This window comes from Palaemon carinicauda, chromosome 20 (assembly GCF_036898095.1).
Source record: "Palaemon carinicauda isolate YSFRI2023 chromosome 20, ASM3689809v2, whole genome shotgun sequence".
NCBI classification, from domain to species: domain Eukaryota; kingdom Metazoa; phylum Arthropoda; class Malacostraca; order Decapoda; family Palaemonidae; genus Palaemon; species Palaemon carinicauda.
In genome coordinates, this window is record NC_090744.1 from 31,796,303 (window position 1) to 31,808,390 (window position 12,088).

Consider the following 12,088-nt stretch of genomic DNA (forward strand, 5'->3'; position numbering starts at 1 on the left):
AAATCGTGAGATTGTTTTATGAACATATATATTCGATTACAAATTTACAGCTACTATAGAAAGTAATGGACAACAACCCCTTTAAATTGTAAGTAACTGTTATCATAATGACAAAAAAAATATAAAGAGTACCATGAGAAGTTATTCATTAACAATAAAGAAGAATTTTAACTTTACCAAGTCTGATTTTATTCCTTATTTCGTAATTATTAACAATATTATTTCACGAGTGTTATCGTCTGTATTTTCATGTTGAGCCCAGTGATTAAATTGTAAATAGATGTCATTGTAAATCTTGGGTATTAATATAACTTTTAAATAAATCTGATTGATGTCTATCGCCTTATGGAACGTAAACAATAAAATTATTAAAACCAGATGAGTTTCTAGAAAAAGATAACTTTTCCTATCCTCCTTGAATACGCCACGTAGAAATAGTTGACATCAGAGGGTCGTAGGAGTAGGTTGTGTGGCTGTTTCTCTCAAGCCGTCAACCCTTGTGTCAAGTATTTGGTGAGTTGTAAGTCCCTGGTCATTACTACTCTATAAATTAATTGCTTTAACAATTAAATACCCACTGACAGTAATGATTTTGTTGTATTCTGTGTTTCAGCATTTGACAGTATAATAGGTTAACCACTTTGGGTTGGGCATTGAAAATTAAGGTCAGCTGTTTTCTTCATTTTTTTCTTATCTGCTGAGTACAGAGATTTGCCGTATCTTTTGACAGTTGTGACTTGTCATTTTCTTAACGGCTAACATTGACCACGTTTCAACGTCGTGATATTAAGAGTTCTCTGACATCTGTGGTAGATTATAGGGTAGGTTAGTATGCCCAGTGTTTAATAGTAGCGATCAGCTGATTTTTTTGTACACGTATGGATGGTCATGATACTTGACCTGATGTGTTACTGATTAGCCTCATCATAATAATACTATAGTCAATTCTTTTTAGTGAGGCAGAATTGTACCGATTGGCAGGGTTGCCCTTTTTGAAGAGAACGGGCCTTTTTTCTATAGAAATAAGTAGTTTTTTCCTAGGTTACATTACCCTGTAATACAGTACAATAATACCATAAGAATAGACTATAGTACAGTAGTAGTGAAAGTTAAGTTTCCTTAGCCCTTGTTATAGTATACCTATTTTGAAACCTTTTTTTTTTATCTGCTTATTAGAACAATATTTGTGAACCCACGGTGGGCTTATTTATATTCCCAAAAGCAACATTTAATATGTTTTAAGAACTGGTCAGCTGTCTGTGTAAGGCATTGTGTACCTGAGAAAAAATATCGAATTAAAACTATGAAATTTGGGATTAAATGATTAATTCATCATGCCTATATTTCACCGAATTTGAACATCAGGTTTGGAATGGCGGGTGTTTATACATTAGACAATTTATATTAAAAAAAAATTACATTACAAATATGATGATTATCTGTTTTACCGGATCCATGCTATCGTACGTTTTAATTCTATCGTTTTTCTTGGAAGTATTATCGTTCAAGTTTTTGCCCGGGGGGTGACATCATTCCGTTGATTTACTGTACGTACTGTTCCTCCGAGCTAAGTCCAGGAGCTGAAGTGCTCATCCAGCCACCCTATTCAAGCGAGCATTGTTCAGTATAGTGGAGCGTAAGTCCTTGAAAAAGGTATAGATATGTCTTCATTACAAAAAAGTTGGTTAATACGTAATAGGCCTAATTCTGTATCATGTCTGTTTTGGTCCACGTGTCCCATGTCAACGGATAATGAGACATCAGAACATGAGTTTTTTCACTTTATTACAAAAACGTTCGTGAATACACTTTACACAGCCCGATACTCTCAGACGAGTACCTTGTTCTAATGATCGCTCAAGTGGTACTGCCCAGCCCTCGGCAAGTATTGCAATGTTTCTGTCAATATGCTGAATTGTTAGATTTTGTGGATTTCCCCACTGTGTTGGAAAATACTGTTGCCAATAAGCTTTCCACATGTCCTTTATCAGACTTAAAACATGGGATCTATAACAGAGTTCAGTGATTGCGCTCTACAATTTGTGACAGTCATAGTACTCTTAAGTTCATTAATCTCACTATAAAACAAATGCAAGGGTTAGGAAATATGTTTGTGAAGCTGCATTTTAAAATCTTTTTACTCTCTCCATAGAGAATGACTAAAATCAACAGTATATTTAATGCTGTCAATAAAAGCTAGGTGAAATATCTTCTACAGTTTATGGATAGAGAGGAGGCTTGAAGGGAAGTATCAATTACTGAAGGGGGCGTGGCAGTAAAAAGAGGTTAAGAACCACTGCACTATTATGTTACCATTTTTAAACATAAGACTTACCCGGTAGTTATATATATAGCTTACGTCCCTGACGTCACAGCAGAAAATTCGAATCTAGCGCCAATCGCCGATTGGATAGCTAGGTGTACCACCCCTGCGCCTTAGCGAGGTACCTATGAACCATTCCAGGAACCCTCACGTATTCCCTGCCGCGCTAGCGGCAAGATGTTGGATTTTTCACTCGCTATAACGTGTATATTACAGTTTTCTAGGTGATGTACAATTTATTTTTAGCCTTTGCTGGTTGGATTTTATTTTTACTGAGTGTTAGTGCTTTAACTACATTTGTATCTTAACAGAGGTAGGAATGGGTGTTTTTTCCCCCTACTGTAAAACTTACGAACCTACTCTTTAACATGATGGCGGAGATCGTTTCATCTTCTGAAGGAGGATTACAATTTCCTTTCATAGGAAAATCTCCTTTAGTTTTAGCTCCAATAGATCTCTCTCACAGTTCTAGAGAAGAGTTTAAGAGGCAGGCTTTACATTTAAACTTTTGCTAAATGTTGCAGAATACTGCACTCAAGAGACATCAGAGCCTCCCTGTAACTGGACGATTGATTTATCAAAGCTCTTTCTTACGATCTTCATGAAGGATTTTCAGATAACTTTGAACCTTTCAGAGGAATTGCGTATTCCTGTCAACTAGACGAGTCTCTTCTGACACCAGGACGCTTAGCGCCACATCTTACAGGACACTCGGCGCCACTCCTTCCAGGATGTTCGGCGCCACGTCTTACAGGACGCTCGGCGCCACGTCTTACAGGACGCTCGGCGCCACGTCTTACAGGACGCTCGGCGCCACGTCTTACAGGACGCTCGGCGCCACGTCTTACAGGACGCTCGGCGCCACGTCTTACAGGACGCTCGGCGCCACGTCTTATAGGACGCTCGACGCCACGTCTTGCAGTAAGCTCGGCGCCACGTCTCACAGGACGCTCGGCGCCTCGTCTTTCAAGACGCTCGGCGCCACGTCTTGCAGGAAGCTCGGCGCCACGTCTTGCAGGAAGCTCGGCGCCACGTCTTACAGGACGCTCGATGCCCCGTCTTTCAGGACGCTCGGCGCCCCGTCTTTCAGGACGCTCGGCGTCGGAGATCCTGAAGGAAGCATGACATTGAACATGAGAACCTCTGACTTCGTGGTGACACTAGTCGAATCGAATGTCGAGATCAAGGATGCCTTAGTTCCGATCTCTTTGATCACGAAAGTTTTTTATTGAGCGTCTAGCCTTAGTGCAATGCGGCGACATAGGCGGTGATCTGGGTTTCCTTGACGCCAGGAGTCAGGACCTTAAATACATGTATCCTGATAAACACAACGTCACTACTTCCGTTAGATCTTCTGACACTATCACAAAAAATACTTTATTTAAGGATGGTGATTCAGAGTCAAGTTTTTTCGGGCTTTTACGCCTCCTCTTAAAACGGAGCAAGCCTTCTTGAAACTTCAATCTTTCTAATATACATAAGTGTTCTGCGAGGAAGTGGATGAGTGTGTTGGGAAACCTCTCTTCTTGGGGAGGGTTTTTTTTCACTGGGTAGACTGATTCTTTCTTGGTGACCATTGTTATGTCACTGTTCATCCTAGTTTTCCTGGACCAAGGTTCGATTCCCGGCCAGTCAGAAGCTAGAAGCTATGATCCTTATGTGAGTTATCTTTATTCTCTCCATTTCAACCTCAATCATCTTGGGACAAGGAGAAAGTCTTGAGTCGATATGCATCTCTTTTAGGATGCTATAAGAAGTTGCCTTCAGTGGTGGTTCGATCCAGTCAAACTTCCGGAAGGTCACCCCTTTTGAACAGAGGATCTTAGACCTTGTGTTGTGTCTCCTCACCTCGGTTTCGGGGTGGGAGCAACACTAGACAGTTGGAAACTTCGGGACTTTGGACAGAGGATCAGAAGAGCTTCCTCATCACCCAAAGGAACTGTTGACAGTCCAGTTGGCTCTCAAAAAGCTTTGAAGGGTCAGTTTGGAATAAAGTGGTGCAGGTCTATGCCGATCACACCACAGAATTGGCTTTCATTGCCAAGCAAGACGGAACCCACTCGAGGTTCCTTTTCGGGACTGAGAGGAGTCTTCTCATCTGGGCTAAGGAGAAGAATGTATTCCTTCTAACAAGGTTCTTTAGAAAAGAGAAGAACTTCTGGAAGAACAGTCTCAGCTGGAGAATGGACACTCCATCGAGAAATCTGCAAGAATCTGTGGTGACTTTGGTGTCGTTCTAGTATAGTCCTATTCGTGACTTAACAGACAAAGAGACTAGAATCTTACTGCTCTCCAGTGCCAGATCTCGAAGCAGTCCACATAGACGCTTTCCTGTTAGTCTGGTCCAATCTGGATGTGTACGTTTTCCTCGTTCTATTTCCTTACAAGGTGACACAAAAGTTTGTGTCACACGAAGGGACCAGGTGACTTTAGTGGCCTTCTTTTGGCCCTCAAGAGGATGGTTCACAAAGATACTGGAATGGATGGTGGACTCTCCTAGAAGTTTTCCATTAAGAGTAGTTTTACTCAAACAACCTCTCTTGGAAAGTTACCCTTCTAGTCTCCAAGCTTTTCTTCTGGCTACCTTCAGCCTTTTGAAACCTCACAGGATCTAGACGTTTTCGAAAGAGGCAGCTAAGTCTTTTACAAGTGCAATAAGAACTTCTACCACCAGGATTTATCAATCCAAGTGGGAAGCGTTAGAGAATGATGCAGAGTCAACTCTGTTTTTCTCTTCCAGTATCTCTACAACTCAGATTGCTGACTTTGTTTTTACCTTCGAAGGAAGCTCATTTGTTCATCCTCTTCCATCAAGGATACAGGTGTGTGTTGGTGACTGTTGTCAGACACAGTATCTTGGACCTTTCGATTGATAAAGTCTTACAGGAACGTCTCAACTTGTTTGAAACATCAAACAACCAGGATTCACCAGCTTGGATCCTGGACTCAATCCTGAGGTTCCTTATGAGTGACAAGCTTGAGCCCTTGCTTTCATCTTCATTTTAAGGACCTCTCAATGAAAACTATTTTTTTTGTTAGTCCGGTGACATCTAAAAGAATCGGTTAATTCCTACGTTTAGTAAAACGTTGGCTTTCGAGATAACAAAGCTATCTGCTCATTGCAGTTAGGCTTTCTCGCAAGGAATGACCGCCTTTCTCAACTTTGACCTAAGGCTTTTGAGTTTCCGAATTTTTCGGATATGGTTGGCGAGGAGTTGGAGAGAGTCCTGTTTCCAGTAAGAACCCTGAAGTTCTACCCAGGCAGTATGAAAGAGTTGCGAGGCAAGTCGAAAGCTCTTTGGTGCTCGATTAAGAAGCCCTCGTTATCAGATGTCAAGAATGTCCTTTCATTCTTCATCAGACTCTTATAAGAGAGGCTCTTATACATTACAGTGAGACTGGCCTCAAGTTTTTAAGGTCAAGACGCATGAGGTTAGTACTATAACAACTTGAATGACCTTCAAGCAGAATAGATTGTGGTGGAGTATTATGGACACAACCTTTTGGGGGAGTAAATCTGTGTTCACTTCACACTATTTTAATCGTGTCCAGACTCTTTATGAGGACTGCTACACTCTGGGACCATTCGTGATAGCGAGTGCAGTAGTGGGTGAAGGATTCACCACTACGTTCCCATAATCCCAATAACCTTTTCTTCTCTTGGAACTTTTATTTGTTTTTATGGTTGTTTGTGGAGACTGTGTCAGTCTTCCAAAATCATTGATTTTAATCAGGTGGTCAATTTTCTTCCTTGAAGAGCACCCGGAACTGGTTATTGGAGGAGGTTCTCTCATAATGAGGTATATACACCGGTTTGACAGTCCCTACGAGATCTTCAGCCCCTGGGAGGATCGCTGGATCTCATAAGGCTAGCAGACATAATGAGACAGAGAATCATTGAAGTCAGCTTCCTTATCAGGTACGAACCCTTAAGTTTGTTTTAATTAACTCTTGAGAAAAATTCCAGATATACTAGCTGTCTCTAATCCTCCACCAAAGGTGTTAATTAGCTATATATATAACTACCGGGTAAGTCTTATGTTTAAAAATGGTATTTTCATTATAGAATAAATTTTTGAACATACTTACCCGGTAGTTATATATAATTAAAGTCCCACCCTCCTCCCCTCTAAGAGACTAGAGGCATGGAATATATGAGGGTTCCTAGAATGGTTCCTAGGTACCTCGCTAGGGCTCAGGGGTGGTACACCTGGCTATCCAATCGGCGATTGGCGCGAGATTTGAATTTTCTGCCGTGACGTCAGGGACGTAAGCTATATATATATAACTACCGGGTAAGTATGTTCAAAAATTTATTTTATAATGAAAATAACATTTTACAATTCATGTGGTAGGTTCACACGAATGTGTTGCAAGTAATGGTAAGAATAATGAAATCTCTTTCTGTTGACCTTCCCCATTGCATATAGAGTACTGTATGTGATACTCTTAATGAATCATTGGTTCTTTATCACATTGTGTTTTGTTAATTTCTTCTTGGGTGTAATGTACTCACATTCCTGAAGTATACACCAATACTGATATAAAGTTTCTCACCAAGTTTTCTCCAAATATGTTATTTTCCTTAGTAAAATAAATTTTTGAATATACTTACCCGGTGATCATATAGCTGCATCCCTGCTGCCCGACAGAAAAAACCTACGGGCGGAATACGCCAGCGATCGCTATACAGGTGGGGGTGTACATCAACAGCGCCATCTGTCAAGTAGGTACTCAAGTACTCGATGTCAACAAAGAACCAATTTTCTCCTCTGTCCCACTGGTTCTCTATTGGGGAGGAAGGGTGGGTCCTTTAATTTATGATCACCGGGTAAGTATATTCAAAAATTTATTTTACTAAGGAAAATAACATTTTTCAATATCAAACTTACCCGATGATCATATAGCTGATTCACACCCAGGGGGGTGGGTAGAGACCAGCATTACAAGTTGACATTATGAGCTAAGTATTCCGTATTTCATTTTAGCAGTTATTCAAAATAACAAGCATAAAATAAATAAGTACCTGGTAAGGAAGACGACTTGAACAATTACTCTGCCTTTTTAAGTACGTCTTCCTTACTGAGCCTCACGATCCTCATAGGATGCTGAGCGACTCCTAGGAGCTGAAGTATGAAGGGTTGCAACCCATACTAAAGGTCCTCATCAAAACCTCTAATCTAGGCGCTTCTCAAGAAATGATTTTGACCACCCGCCAAATCAAGTAGGATGCGAAAGGCTTCTTAGCCTTCCGGACAACCCAAAAATATTTCAAGAGAAAGATTAAAAAGGTTCTGGAATTAGGGAATTGTAGTGGTGGAGCCCCCACCACTACTGCACTCGTTGCTACGAATGGTCCCAGAGTGTAGCAGTTCTCGTAAAGAGACTGGACATTCTTAAAATAAAAGACGCGAACACTGATTTGCTTTTCCAATAGGTTGCGTCGAATATATTTTGCAGAGATCTATTTTGTTTAAAGGCCACGGAAGTTGTGACAGCTCTAACTTCGTGTGTCCTTACCTTCAGCCAAGCTTGGTCTTCCTCATTCAGAAGGGAATGAGCTTCTCGTATTAACAGTCTGATAAAATAGGATAAAGAATTCTCTGACATAGGCAAAGATGGATTCTTAACTGAACACCATAAAGCTTCAGACGGGCCTCGTAAAGGTTTTAAAATAGAACTTAAGAGCTCTTACAGGACATAATACTCTTTCTAGTTCATTTCCAACCATACGATAAGTTTGGAATATCGAACGATATTAGTCAATGCCGAGAAGGCAGCTCGTGTTTGGCTAGAAAACCAAGATGTAGAACATGTAGCCGTTTCGGATGAGAATCCGATGTTCTTGCTGAAGGCATGAATCTCACTGACTCTTTTAGCTGTGGTTAAGCATATCAGGAAAAGAGTCTTAAAGGTGAGATCTTTAAGGGAGGCTGATTGAAGTGGTTAGAACCTGTCTGACATAAGGAATCTTAGAACCACGTCAAAATTCCAACCAGGTGTAACCAAACGACGCTCCTTCGTGGTCTCAAAAGACTTAAGGAGGTCCTGTAGATCTTTATTGTTGGAAAGATCTAAGCCTCTGTGACGGAAGACTGATGCCAACATGCTTCTGTAACCCTTGAAAGTGGGAGCTGAAAGAGATCGCTCTTTCCTCAGATATAAGAGGAAGTCAGCTATTTGAGTTACAGAGGTACTGGTCGAGGATACGGATACTGACTTGCACCAGTTTCGGAAGATTTCCCACTTCGATTGGTAGACTCTAAGGGTGGATGTTCTCCTTGCTCTAGCAATCGCTCTGGTTGCCTCCTTCGAAAAACCTCTAGTTCTCGAGAGTCTTTCGATATTCTGAAGGCAGTCAGACGAAGAGCGTGGAGGCCTTGGAGTACCTTCTTTACGCGTGGCAGACGTAGCAGGTCCACCCTTAGGGGAAGTGTTCTGGGAACGTCTACTAGCCATCGAAGTACCTCGGTAAGTTATTCTCTCGCGGGCCAGAGGGAAGCAACTAGCGTCAACTTTGTCCCTTCGTGAGAGGCGAACTTCTGCAGTACCTTGTTGACAATCTAGAACGGAGGGAATGCATATAGATCTAGATGTGACCAATCTAGTAGAAAGGCATCTATAAGAACTACTGCTGGGTCCGGGATAGGTGAGCAAAGTATTGGGAGCCTCTTGGACATCGAGGTTGCGAAGAGATCTATGGTTGGCTGGCCCCAGGTGACCCAAAGTCTCTTGCATACATACTTGTGGAGGGTCCAATATGTTGGAATTATTGTCCCTTCCTACTGAGACAATCTGCTAAGACAATCAAGTTGCCTTGGATGAAACTCGTTACTAGAGAAAAGTCTAGACCTGTTGAACAGGAGAGGAGGTCACTTGCGAACTCGTACCATGTCAGAGAGTAGGTCCCTCCTTGCTAGGAGATGTACATCAAAGCAGGGAGTTGACCGTGTTCACCTCCACCACTTTGCCTTGAAGGAGAGACCTGAAGCTTTTCCAGGTCAGACGTACTGCCAGAAGCTTCTTGCAGTTGAAATGCATTGTCCTTTGACTCGAGTTCCATAATCCCGAGCATTCCCTACCGCCTAAGGTCGCACCCCAGCCTACGTCCGATGCGTCTGAGAAGAGAACGTGGTTGGGAGTCTGAACAGTCAGGGGAAGACCCTTTCAAAGGTTGATAAAGTCCTTTCATCAAGTCAGACCAGACTTATCTTTCCGGAAACCGGGATCGAGACCGCTTCTAGCGTCTTGTCCTTATCCAGTGAAGAGCTAGATGATACCGAAGAGGACGGAGGTGTAGTCTTCCAAGTGACACCAATTGAACCACGGATGACAGTGTCCTAACCAGACTCATCCACAGCCTGACAGGGCCGTGTTCCTTCTTCAGCATCTTCTGGATGGATAGCAGGGCTGGGGGTTGATCGTCTAGTTCAGCCATGTCCTCATCAGAGGGTTCCTAATCCGAAACTGATGAGGAAACGGCAACGGAGTGGGCAACGTCTGACTCGCTGAATCCGGTCGCACTGGTGGATGCGTGACGGAGCCGGACACAAGATCATGGTACTGCTGCACAGTCTGTGAACTGTCAACCATGGGGACGCGAGGAAGAACAGCGACAACCCGAAACTGTCTAGACTGTCTGGGTTGTGCAGACAACCCCCTACCGGGTTGCTGAGGTTGCCGCACTGCGTCACAACAAGTCACCTCTGCTGGTTGTTGAACGTCTTCCTAGTGACACACTGAACGTCCACAACCACCTCCGAGAGTCGCTTAACGTCAACGTGCGACTGGCAACCCACACTGGGTCGCACCGGTGGAGGAACCATCTCAACTGGCGGACGTGAGTAGGATACCTCAGAGTCAACAGGGCGTACAACCAACCGGTAGGAAGGTTGTTGGCTAGAAGGTTCTTCTCCGTAAAAAATCCTCTATCAAGGACTAAGCTTGGACTGCATGTCTTGCAACAAAGCCCATTAGGGTCTATGGGAGCAGGTGTGGCAACAGACGGGGTTAGCGACTGAAGCGGAACCATTTACCATCCCTGGAAGCATGTTATGCTTTAATTAAAGTCCATAGGAGGCTAAGCAGCTTAAGGCTCCTCTCCAAATGACAGAGTCCTCAAGGGAATATCAGAAGGAGGGAGAACAGCACTTTCTCATCTACAGGAACCATGTCCGAGAAAAGCTAGGTTATCTCAGTGAGGGTTTCACTGGTGCATAAGCAGCAGACCAGAAGGCAATGTTATGTAACTGCTTGACAGTCTGTGAACTGTCAAAAACTGAACTGTCAACCACAACAGGTGCGTGAGGACATACAGCACTGGTGCATTAGCAGCAGACCAGAAGGCAACGTCATGTAACTGCTTGACAGTCTGTGAGCTGGCAACAACCAAAGCTGTGTGGGGAAGCCTCAACTCCTGACTGACTAGTCTGCTGCGGGCGAGTGGCGGTAACCACAGTGGGTTGCGGAGGCTGACACACCGTGTCAAAACACGGCAGCTTGTGGTAGCTCACGCACGGCAACGGAGTGCTCCGTGTGTCTGTGGGAGTCAGCATGCGTCTGGCAGGGTCGACTGCGCATGGGTGGAGGAGCTCTCACAACAAGAGTGTGGGAGCAGGCAGACATGCTGGGCGCACAACCGTGGCAGGCTGTAGGCCAACGGGTGCATCGGCAACCTTCTCCGCAGTCGGAGTGTGGGAGCAGGCAACAACCAAAGCGGAGTGGTGGTGCGTGGTGGGGACTGCCGTGGGTTGCGGAAACTAACGCATCGCGTCAAAACACGGCAGCTTGACTCCACCTTCCCACTGCTGATGCGGTAGCTCACGCATGTTAACGGAGGGAGCCGCACGTCGGCTAACGTTAACATGCGTCTGGCAGGGTCGATCGCGCATCGGAGGTGGAGCTCTCCGCAGCCGGAGTGTGGGAGCAGGCAGCCTCAGCGTGAGCTGGCCGCACAACCGTGGCAGGTTGTAGGCTAACGAGAGCAGTGTAAACCTTCTCCGCACGAAACTCCTGCATAACCGCAGCTAACTGAGTCTGCATAGACTGCAGTAAAGACCACTAGGGTCTAAAAAAAAACGGCAACAAACGGAGCTACTGTCCGTTGTGACTGAGGGTCTAAAACAGCTGGTGCGGCAACAGACGGAGTTACTGCCTGTTGCGGTACCACCTTGCCTCTCTTGGGAGGTGTGCAGTCGTCGGATGACTGCAGCGAGTCCGAACTGACCCAGTGGCTACACCTAGGCCGTTGGACTTGCGCGGAAGGGACCGACTTGCACTTAAAAAGCTGCAAGATTTGGTCCATGGTTTCTACGAGAAACCTCTTCCGCAGACGAGGAATAAATGGGCTCTCTCGTCTTTGTGTGGGTGGGGCGATCACGTCGGCAACGTGTGTAGATACACCCGAAACCACGGAGGGAAACGTCTGTTCGTCGATCAAGGCCTGTGGAACCCATAAGTCGTTCGACATTACTTCTCCCCTGGGCTTGGGAGCTTGTAAGAGGTCCCGGACTAGGTGAACAACTGGCACGAACAGACGAACCCTCGAACGCAACACTGTAACACTTTGCGCATATCACTTTATCACTTTTGATTTTCTGTTTGCACTTATTTCACTGAAATCGAAACTTTAACAGAATTCTACCTGAAACACGCAATCCTATCCTTCATTAAAAGGTAGTAATTGCGAAAACAGTTTTACAATGCAACAGAAAAACATAATTAAAGATAAAGAATTCAGTGGCTGGAAAAGAGACTAAACACTAG

At 44.0% G+C, this 12,088-nt stretch overlaps 1 protein-coding gene across 10 annotated transcripts in view; it reads left to right on the top strand.

The window, feature by feature from the left end:
• Positions 1–438: 438 nt before the first annotated feature.
• The window catches only part of LOC137660261 (protein transport protein Sec31A-like), a 129,140-nt gene continuing 117,490 nt past the window's right edge, over positions 439–12,088 (top strand). For 9 of the 10 annotated variants that reach the window (XM_068395020.1, XM_068395016.1, XM_068395019.1 and 6 more), the window contains exon 1: positions 439–513. The gene's annotated coding sequence lies outside the window, so the exon portion shown is untranslated. Of the gene's footprint in view, positions 521–12,088 lie in introns of all 10 variants that reach the window. The other variant, XM_068395011.1, reaches the window with a different exon arrangement.